General features: G+C 42.5%; 1 non-coding gene across 1 annotated transcript; it reads left to right on the top strand.

Moving 5' to 3' along the window:
• The first annotated feature begins 11770 nt into the window (after window positions 1-11770).
• Window positions 11771-11908, top strand: LOC119935972. Its single transcript, XR_005453566.1, has one exon. It is a non-coding gene; the product is annotated as a small nucleolar RNA SNORA7 (small nucleolar RNA).

The raw sequence follows: 11908 nt of genomic DNA, 5'->3' as shown, positions 1-11908 counted from the left end.
TGGGGGGATAGAAGCTGATCAGGTTGTCCCACGTGGGACACAATCTTAATCCCCATTTTACAGATGAGGCAACTGAGGCCCAGAGAAGTGAAGTGACTTGTCCAAAGTCACACAGCCAACACGTGGCAGAGCGGGATTAGAACCCACGACCTCTGACTCCCAAGCCCGTGCTCTTTCTACTGAGCCATGCTGCTTCTCTTAGAATGCAAGCCCTGTGTGGGACAGGAACAGGGTCTGACCTGATTATCTCAAATGTTCCCAGGGCTTGGCACATAGTAAGTGTTAAACAAATACCACAATTTTCATTAGTATTATTGCTATTATGGTGATGATGATGATAATTACTCTTCTATGGCACTCCTAGAGTAGTCCCTACAATAGCACGCCTGAAAACCCACTTCCCAAAGAGCTGTATTTCCAGTTTCAAAAGATCCCAGAAACTCCGGAGACAATTTCCTACATGATTATGGAACTGTGGTATTGCAATCCCACTGAACGAATGGGTCCTCAACTCAAAACACTTCACATAGCAATACTCTGCATCTCACCAGTCAACCCGATCACTGCCCCCCTAAAGAGGAAATGCGTGTGGTAATCAATTTTCCTTTGCTGGAAAATTTTCCTCCTCAAGCATCAAAAGGGAGACGTGCCTAGATTGTATATTAGAGTGTCAGCTCCTTCAGGGCAGGGATCATGACTGCCAACTTGATTTCTCTCTCCCCAGTGCTTAGTTCAGTGCTCTGCACACGGTAAACGCTCACTAAACACCCCTGATGGATTGAGTGGTCTGTCATTCTCAACTCCGTCAACATTCATAGTTCGAGACGGCCTTCTAAGGGTGCAGTTTTAGCAACTACACAGGCCAGAATTTTATTTTATTACTATGATAAAGCACACATGGCCTGAAATATACTAGCAAAGTGAAGGGTTTATCTATGATTTTATAACCTGGGACACTTAGAATAGCTTCCCTGGATACACAAATTCGCAATAGAGCCTAAATTTTCAAATTTACCTGTGAAAAATGGACTGCATAACTGACTCTTCAGTATTCATTCGTTTAATCATATTCATTGAGTGCTTTCTGTGTACCAAGCACTGTTTTAAGTGCATGGGCATGTGAAATATAACAATAAACAGATACAGTTAAAGGGAAGGAGAGGATTGGTCTATGGATGACTAATCTCAAAGAATTTTAGTCAGTTTATTAGCAGGGGTGGGGACAATATTAGTCAACCTTTTTCTCTTTCTTCCTTCAATTTGAATTTTCCTCTCTGAACCCATCCCAGGTATTCTCCTCCTCTCACCACAAAAATTGGGTACAAATGTTTGTCAGCCTGTATGCCAAGAAGCCCAGTGCTCCATCGAGATGACCAGATTCCAGATCCAGACATAATGACAAGTTAAGAGTTGGGCAATTTTCCTGTCGTTATGTGGTACAGTGGCTAAATGATCTAACGTAATAAAAATGGTATCTGTTAAGCACTTACTATGTGCTAAACCCTGGATTAGGTGCTTTGATAGATATAAGAAAAACAGGTCAGTCACAGTCTAAATAGGAGAGAGAACAGGTATTTAATGCCCATTTTATGGTTGAGGAAACTGAGGCCCAGAGAAGCTAAATGACTTACCCAACTTTGGGCAAGTCAGTTAACATCTCTGTGCCTCAGTTACCTCTTCTGTAAAACAGGGATTGACGGTGAGCCCTCCGTGGGACAACCTGTTCACTCTGTAGCTTCCCCAGCCCTTAGAACAGTGCTTTGCACTTAGTAAGCACTTAATAAATAATAATTAATTAATGGCTTAATAAATGCCACCATTATTATTATACATCAGACAAGTAGTAGAACCGGAATTAGAACCCAGATCTTCTGACTCTGAGGCCCATGCTCGCTCCACCAGGCCACACTGGTTGACGAACAAAACTTCTGCTTCTTTATTTTATTGATTTTTATTTATCTGTGGGGTAATTCAGAGGCAAACAAGATTTGCGGCCTGAATTATTGGCTGTATGGACAGAGAAAGAATTATATTGTAAATTCCCAGAGAGCAAAACCATATCTTTTCTTTCTTTATCTTGCTCCTAAATTCCCCATCAGGGTTCTCTGTCCTCAGTAAGCCCCCAGTTAACACTCCTGAACGAATGAATAAATGAAAATGAGAATGAATTCAGAGACTCCAACCATTGGAATGGATATAATTCCTTTAGAGAATTATCTTATTGGTGGGAAAGTCATGTAGCTTTTCTGGAAAGGGATGCTCTATCAACATTCCTGAAAACAGTAAAATAGTATTGGGTTAAAATCAGCCTTCCCCTTTCATTTCAAGGCTTTTTTCCTCACCCTACTTTTCCGGAGATTGAAAGCAGCCCGTGAAGTGGCGACTCAGGGCTGGTTCTAGTCTAACTGCAGGCTTTTCCCTGAGATTAATAGCCCTCTTACGCATCCAGTGCTTGCTTTATTTCAAGTGTGCTAAGGAGGAACTTAGCCAAGGTTGGAATCTATTGTAAAACTAACAGCCCTGCTTCCCTGCACACCAGGGAAGAAACAACCTTTCGGGTTGGATTTAATCACTCTCCAGTGAAAGTCATCCAAGTGGCCATTATGGTAACCAGAAGCTAAATGGAAGCCAAACATTCAGATTCACTGGGAAGAGGGAGAAGCCTGTTAATAATAATAGTAATAATGATGGCATTTGTTAAGCGCTTACTATGTGCAGAGCACTGTTCTAAGCACTGGGGAGGTTACAAGGTGATCAGGTTGTCCCACGTGGGGCTCACAGTCTTAATCCCCATTTTACAGATGAGGTAACTGAGGCCCAGAAAAGTTAAGTGACTTGCCCAAAGTCACATAGCTGACAACTGGCGGAGCAGGGGTTTGAACTCATGACCTCTGACTTCAAAGCCTGGGTTCTTTCCATTGGCCCACACTGCCTGTTCTTAACCCTCTCCTGGAATATCCTTGCCTCAAAGCAGCATTGCCTAGTAGCTAGAGCAGGGGACTGGACGTCAGAAGGACCTGGGTTCTAATTCTGGCTCTGCCACTTGTCTGCTGTGTGACCGTGGGCAAGTCACTTAATTTCTCTGTGCTTCAATTACCACATCTGTAAAATGAGGATTAAGACTGATAAACTTGATTACCCAATTGCTTAGTGCCTCGCACATTTATTCATTCAATAGTATTTATTGAGCTCTTACTGTGTGCCGAAACCTGGGCTGTCATCACACCATTGTTTTACAGCTGACATAGCCCTTCTCCTCCTGGAAACTTTAAATTTTTAAATTTTCTTCTCTCAGTTTTCAGCCTCCCATGTTCTCGGAACGTGAGAAGCAGCGTGGCTCAGTGGAAAGAGCGTGGGCTTTGGAGTCAGAGGTCATCGGTTCAAATCCCTGCTCCACCAATTGTCAATCAATCAATCAATCAATCAATCATATTTATTGAGCGCTTACTGTGTGCAGAGCACAGCTCCTAAGTGCTTGGGAAGTACAAGTTGGCAACATATAGAGACGGTCCCTACCCAGCAGTGGGCTCACACTCTAGAAGGGGGAGACAGAGAACAAAACCAAACATATTAACAAAATAAAATAAATAGAATAGATATGTACAAATAAAATAGAGTAATAGTAAAATAAATAGAGTAATAGCAAAATAAATAAATAAATGGAGTAATAGTAAAATAAATAGAGTAATAGTAATTGTCAGCTGTGTAACTTTGACCAAGTCCCTTAATTTCTCTGTGCCTCAATTCCTTCATCTGTAAAATGGGGATGAAGACTATGTGCCCCTCCTGGGACAACCTGATCACCTTGTAGTCTCCTCAGTGCTTAGAACAGCACTTTGCACGTAGCACTTAATAAATGCCATCATTAACATTTCCCTACACAGTTTTTTTTCTCTTTGTGGCATACTGATTTACATGTTCTGCTTCTTAAGGAATTTTTCCAACTATTTATATGTAAATTATTATGTCTGTCTCCCCTGGGACTATGACATCAAGAGATCCTGTCTCTGTCAGAAGCTTCCCAGTACTGGTGTCAGTGAGGCATGCTTTGAGTTTGGCCTTCAGTATGTCTTGGACCTTTTCTTCTGACCACATTTAAATTTCCTTCTTAAGGAATTTTCCCAACTATTTATATAATAATGATGGCATTTATTAAGCACTTACTATGTGCAAAGCACTGTTCTAAACGCTGGGGGGATGCAAGGTAATCAGGTTGTCCCATGTGGTGCTCACAGTCTTCATCCCCATTTTACAGATGAGGTAACTGAGGTACAGAGAAGTTAAGTGACTTGCCCAAAGTCACACAGCTGACAAGTGGCGGAGCTGGGTTTGAACTCATGACCTTTTAGACTGTGATCCCACTGTTGGGTAGGGACTGTCTCTATATTTTGCCAACTTCTACTTCCCAAGCGCTTAGTACAGTGCTCTGCACACAGTAAGCGCTCAATAAATACGATTGATGATGATGACCTCTGACTCTAAAGCCCATGCTCCTTCCACTGAGCCACACGGCTTCTCTAATTAATATGTAAATTACTATGTTTGTTTCCCCTGTTGGATTTGTAAACCCCTTTGAGGTTGGGTCACGTCTCCTACCTGTATTGTATAATAATTAATAATAATTATGGTATTTGTTAAGTACTTACTATGTGCCGAACACTTTTCTAAACACTGGGGTAGATACAAGATAGTTTGGACACAGTCCCTGTCCCACATAGGATTCACCCTCTTAATCCCCATTTTGCAGATGGGGTAACTGAGGCCCAGAGACATGAAGTGGCTTGCTCAAGGTCACACAGCAGACAAGTGTGCTTCCTCCCTTCAAAGCCCTACTGAGCGCTCACCTCCTCCAGGAGGCCTTCCCAGACTGAGCCCCCCTTTTCCCCTGCTCCTCCCCATCCCCCCTGCCCTACCTCCTTCCCCTCCCCACAGCACCTGTATATATTTGTACAGATTTATTACTCTGTTTATTTTACTTGTTCATATTAACTATTCTATTTATTTTGTTAATGATGTGCATATTGCTATAATTCTATTTGTTCTGACGATTTCGACACCTGTCCACATGTTTTGTTTTGTTGTCTGTCTCCCGCTTCTAGACTGTGAGCCCGTTGTTGGGTAGGGACCGTCTCCATAAGTTGCTGACTTGTACTTCCTAAGTGCTTAGTACAGTGCTTTGCACACAGTAAGCGCTCAATAAATACGATTGAATGAATGAATGAATGAAAGCGTTGAAGCTGGGATAAGAAACCATAACCTTTTGATTCCCAGGCCTGTGCTCTGTGCAGTATGAGAAGCATCATGTCTCAGTGGAAAAGAGCACGGGCTTTGGAGTTAGAGGTCATGGGTTCAAATTCCGGCTCTGCCAATTGTCAGCTGTGTAGCTTTGGGCAAGCCACTTCACTTCTCTGGGCCTCGGTTCCCTCATCTGTAAAATGGGGATTAAGACTGTAAGCCCCCCGTGGGACAACCTGATCAGCTTGTAACCTCCCCAGCACTTAGAACAGTGCTTTGCACATAGTAAGCACTTAATAAATGCCATTATTATTATTATTGTTATGCACTAAGCCATTCTGCTATTCGCAAGAATTTAGTTCACTGCTCTGTACACAGAAGGCATTCGGTGAATTCATTCATTCATTCAATTGTATTTATTGAGCACTTACTGCATGCAGAGCACTGTACTAAGTGCTTGGAAAGTAAGATTCAGCAACAAAGAAAGACAATCCCTACCCAACAACAGGCTCACATTCTAGAAGGGGGGAGACAGACATCAAAACACGTAAACAGGCATCAGTAGCATCAGTATAAATAAATAGAATTATAGACATACAAATCATTAAATAAAATAAATAGAATTATAAAATTGTACATATATACACAAGTGCTGTAGTCGGGGAGATGGGGAGGGGAGGAGAAGCAGAGGAAAGGGGAGTCTTAGTCTGGGAAGGCCTCCTGGAGGAGGTGAGCTTTCAGTAGAGCTTTCCAATGAATACTACTGATTGATTGACAACAAGCCAAACAACTTGAACTGTTACATCTGAGCTGTCTGAGGTGGATAGCTGGCGTAAAATAGCAGGATTTTATCCTGATTAACCCTGAGGTTCTGCAATTCTGTGGGAATACCAGCACTAAGATTCCAAGGATTAGGCTCAGCTACATTTCCGTGGCCCTCTGGTATGAATGAACCACAGAAGGATTCTTAAGTAGCAGAGAGGCCTAGTGGAATCATCCTCCCAGGCCTGGGAATCAGAGGACCTGGATTCTAAACCTGCTTCTGCCACTTGCCTGCTGTGTGACCATTCATTCATTCACTCAATCGTATTTATTAATCGCTTACTATGTGCAAAGCACTGTTCTAAGCACTGGAGAGGTTACAAGGTGATCAGGTTGTCCCACAGGGGGCTCACAATCTTAACCCCCATTTCACAGATGAGGAAACTAAGGCACAGAGAAGTGACTTGCCCAATGTCACACAGCCGACAATTGCAGGGTCGGGATTCGAACCCATGACCATGACCTTGGAGAAGGAACTCAACTTCTCTGTGCCTCTATTTAGTCTTCTTCGAAACGGGGATTCCATGTCTGTTTTTTTTTCTGTTTGTCTTAATGGTATTTGTTACATGCTTACGCTGGAATAGATAATAATAATAATTATGATAGTATTTGCTAAGCACTTACCCTGTGTCAAGCACTGTTCTAAGTGCTGCAGTAGATACAAGCCAATCAAGTTGGACACAGTTGACATGGGTCTTAAGGTTTTAATCCCCATTTCACAAGCTGAGGTAACCGAGGTCCAGAGAAGTTAAGTGGCAATTATGGTATTTGTTGAGCACATAAGCGCATAAAGTATTTGTTAAGCGCTTACTACGTTCTAAGAACTGTAGTGACTTGCCCAAGGTCACATAGCAAACAAATGGCAGGTTGGGGATTGAAGGCCATGCCTCTGACTCCCAAGGCCGTGATCTTTCCTCTAGGCCATGCTGCTTTTCGGGAAAACTGTCTCTTCTCCTTCTTACTTAGTCTGGAAGCCCCATGGAAGATTGGGTCTGTGTCCAACCTGATTATCTTTACCCCAGGACTTGGCACATAGTAAGCGCTTAACAAATACAACAATTATTATTATTAAGATGAGGTATAAAGAGCTTAGCTTTGGAACCTATCCTCAATGTGGTCAGAAGAAAAGGTCCGAAGACATAGAGAAGGCAAACCTCAAAACATGCTTCAATGATCCTAGTGCTGGGAAGCTTCTGACAGAGACAGGATCTCTTGATGTCACAGTTCACACAGTGTTCTATAAGTGCTCAATAAATTTGATTGATCGATTATCTAACAGGCCTCTGTGTGCAGCTACCCAGGGCAGGTTCTCTTGGAAGCCGAACTTCCTGCTTTAGGAGAGAAGTGGCCATTTAAACCCTATTTGAAAAGTGTGGGTTTTCCACCAAACGCAGGCTCCCATGCCTTGTGTGGTGTGTCTGGTGAGGCTGAGAACACATCCTTCCAATGGATTTATCGGGACTGTTTCAGTCTGGGAATGCTGGAATACCAGTTAGGCTCACGGTGCGGCAGAAATCAGTGTCCATATGAGAATAAAATGGAACCATATGAAAGTTTTTGGGTGGATGTCATTTTTCTGCTTTATTATCTTGTTTACCAAAGCCAGCTAAGTGGGCTGAGAATAAATAAGGAAATCCCCAAGTATTAGGACAATGCTCCCTGTTCAATGTGATCAAAGCAAATGTAATATCCTAAACCAACTATTGCCGAGGATATTTTAATGAAAACAAAGCATTTTGCTTAGTATACCTTTATACCTTAGTGGTATCTTACTTAGTATACCTTAGTGGCTTAGTATACCTTTCAACTCATTATTGACTTCTTTAAAGCACCATTCATTTTACCTGAATTTTTCTCCTGGGCCCTACAAATCTACAAATCTGTCAATGTTACTTGTATTTATGTTTGAAAGGAAATAAGAAAATGGCATTTCTTGTAATATCAGATTGTAAGCCCCTATATGGCAGGGACCATGCTAAATTATCAGATTAAGTGCTACAAATCAAATTTTATTGTACAAAACTTTCCTTTGGTTTGATTTAAATCTGCAAACCAGTACCTGTTCTGAGACTCAAAAATGAGGAGATGGTGGTGAATGAAATCCAGCTCAGTTTTCTTTCATTTCAACTCCACAGTAAGAAAATAAAAAATAAAAAAGGGGCATGCAATTATAATGCAGGAAAATGAATTCAGGTTCTAATCAAACATCCATGCTTAATATTTGACTTGGTTTGTACAAATTGGCTCTGGTTTTTTTTCAACATAATTTTCTGAACAATGGGTGACATCCCCCCCATCACCTCCACACATGCAAAATACATCCAGCAAGAATTTGTTCAAACGTTTCCAGCTTTTGTTATTCCCCAATGTATTTCGCTAATTAGCATCTGCTGACATGTCAGGATAAAACAGAAGACAAAATCCACTCTCTTCGAGCTCCCCAGAGAGTAGCAATGTTTCCGCATATAAAGAACCTTGGGCTGGGAATCAGAGGACTTAGGTTCTAATCCTGGCTGCACTACTTGTCTGATGTATGACCTTGGGTAAGTCATTTAACTTTGCCCAGTGGGGATTAAGACAGTGAGTACTATATGGGACACAGACTCTGTCCAACCCAATTACCTTGTATCTACTCCAGTGTTTAGTATGGTGCCTGGCAGAGAGTAAGAGTTTAACAAATACCAGGCAGGGAAACCACAGCACAGAGAATCATCAGAACCATTTGCTTCCTACCTCCCTGTAACCGCCACACCAAACTGATAAGCATCATGGCTTAGTGGGTAATAATAATAATAATGATGGCATTTATTAAGCTCTTACTATGTGCAAAGCACTGTTCTAAGCACTGGAGAGGTTACAAAGTGATCAAGTTGTCCCACAGGGGCCTCACCATCTTAATCCCCATTTTACAGATGAGGGAACTGAGGCACAGAGAAGTTAAGTGACTTGCCCAAAGTCACACAGCTGACAATTGGCAGAGCCGGGATTTGAACCCATGACCTCTGACTCCAAAGCCCAGGCTCTTTCCACTGAGCCATGCTGCTTCTCTGTAGAGCATGAGCTGTGAAGTCAGAAGGAACAATACTCTAATCCTGGCTCCGCCACATGTCTGCTGTGTGACCTTGGGCAAGTCATTTCACTTCTCTGGGCCACAGTTGTCTCATCTGTAAAATGAGGATTAAGAGTGTGAGCCCCATGTGGGACAGGGACCTGACTGACTTATATCGATCCCATTGCTTAGAGCAGTGCTTGACACACAGTAAGTGATTAACAAGCACCATAATATTATTATTATTGTTATTATTATTAAACTGGTCCCCAGGAAACCACCAGCAATAAGGTAAAAGGTTCCCGGAGGATCTATTCTTGTTGGGGAAAATATTTGGCCGCAGGATTTACAGGGAGACTGTTTCCTGGGAGCAATCGGCTCTCCATAGGGCGCTGAGATTTTGCTACCTTGAAGCACAGTCTCTGGCCAAGAAACATCAATCAGAGGTTTTCACAGAGAGCTTGCTGTGTGCAGAGCACTGTACTAAGTGCTTGGGAGAGTCTTGTCTTATACCATCAAGTCATTTCTGACACAAAGCGACACCATGGACACATCTCTCCCAGAAGGCCCCGCTCTCCATCTACAATCGTTCCAGTAGTGAATCATCATCATCAATCGTATTTATTGAGCACTTACTATGTGCAGAGCACTGTACTAAGCGCTTGGGAAGTACAAATTGGCAACATATAGAGACAGTCCCTCCCCAACAGTGGGCTCACAGTCGGAGTCTTCTTGGTAAAAATCCTGAAGTGGTTTACCATTGCAGCCTTCTGCGCAGTAAACTCGAGTCTCTGGCCTCGACTCTCTCCCATGCTGCTGCTGCCCAGCATAGGTGAGTTTTGACTTGTAGCAGATTGTCTGTCACTCGCTAGCCACTGCCCACGCTAGAAATGGAATGGGTTGGCCTCTGCTCTCCCTCCCGTAGCTGAGACTGGTGGAGAACTGGAAACTTTCCAGGTGCGACCCTGAGAGGGGCTTTGTGGGGAATACAATATTAAAAAAATGAGTTGGTAGATATGTTCCCTGCCCACAGTGAGTTTATAGTCTAGATTTTCTAATCTATATTCCACGTAACGGCGGTATGCATGCAGCTGTAAGTAGACCACATTGGGATGAGCAGCTGGATACCTTGTTTTATCCAAGTAGCAAAAGCACTCAACCCAAAGCTCAAGAAGCACAGCAAGGATTAATTCCATTGTGCCAACAGAGGATACTTCAGTCATCTGAGTGGGATGAAATGTTTCATGAGGTCTGGGCTGCTCATCATCAGCTAATGTGATTCCCCAGCAGGTTTCTTGGCTTCTGACTGTATTACCTCAGGGCCATTAATGATGAATGACATATTCCCCACAAGTGCCCTTCACCTGGGAACACATTATTATCTTTATCTTTGAAATGAGCATTTCAGCTCCAAGAATTTCAGTATCCACATGAATGTTCTGTAAGAGATTCACGTTCCCGAAGGCTTAAGGTGAATGGGGAAAATACATCTCTCATTTTAAAGATGAACAGCGCCAGATAATTTCCTGAATTGACAACAATTTCCCAAACATTTCTTACATCCATTCTCGGGGGGTACTAATCAATCAGTGGTGTTTATTGAGGACGAATTGTCTGCAGATCACTGTACTAAGCAGTTGGGAGAGTGATAGAGATTGAACTAGATTAGAGAGGGGAGAAAGTAGAGTAGAAAGTAATTGTCTGTCGGATATGAATGGTGGGGGGGTGTTCCAGGTCGGAGGCAGGACGTGGGCGAGAGATAGGTGGTGAGATAGAAGAGATCGAGGTATATTGAAAAGGAAAAGAGGAAAAGAGTTATGTATTAAATTTGAAGATAACAGATAGTATTCTTTCAACTTTTTCAATAGACCTGGAATCCTGTTCCTCTTAATTTGTTTAGGTTGAAGAATTGGACATTTTGAACAAAGGGCTTCAGGCCTGGGAAAATATCTTATGCTGCTCTTTTACTTTCTTAAGTGCTTAGTACAGTGCATTGCCCCAGAGGGCCCTCAGTAAATACTTCCATTCCTACTACCCTGGGCTCCAAACCATCAGCTGATCTATCTCTCTCAGGGACAGGTGATTTAGAGAGAACATCATTCCTATGTTCATGCTGAAAGATCGATTTGGCACCAATTTGTCACAAATGGTTTTTAAAACATCACTGATGGACATTTAAAGGGCTGTATTTGAAAACGTATCTGAAAGCGTCAAATCGGTCTAAACTCCAGTACCATATCTGAGGAAGAATTTCTGTCACCTCAGAAGGCTAGATCATATTTTAGAGGGCCTGACTGATGACTAGGGTGTGAGACTTCTTTCTGTCAAAAGAGAATTTAGGGTCTGCTGCCTAGAAGATATGTCATTTCGTGACAGTCGAATAAATATTGTCTTCAATTTTCCCACTGTGAAAAACAACTTCAACCTCTTCACCAATTTTCCTGTTCACGTGTGAGCAATTTAATGCTTAATCGATGACATTTATTGATCACTTACTGTGTGCTGAGCACTGCACTGAGTGCTTAAGTGTTGTCGCCTTTAAACATTGGCCTCTGCATTGTCCAAGATATACTTGCTTGAGGATATTCTAATATTCGTATTAGGCCACACATTTTAATGTAATTACAATTCAGGTATCAATTAAGTACTTTCTATCTGCCAGGCTCTCTCTTAGGGTGGCACCTGGAGAGTTTCCAGTCCTCTACCAGTCTCAGCTACAGGAGGGAGAGTCAAGCAGAGGCCAACCCATTCCATTCCTAGCTTGGACAGTGGCTAACGAGTGGCAGGCAATCTGCTACAGGG

This window comes from Tachyglossus aculeatus, chromosome 12 (genome assembly GCF_015852505.1).
Source record: "Tachyglossus aculeatus isolate mTacAcu1 chromosome 12, mTacAcu1.pri, whole genome shotgun sequence".
Taxonomy (NCBI): Eukaryota; Metazoa; Chordata; class Mammalia; order Monotremata; family Tachyglossidae; genus Tachyglossus; species Tachyglossus aculeatus.
This window is presented reverse-complemented; position numbering and strand designations above follow the sequence as displayed.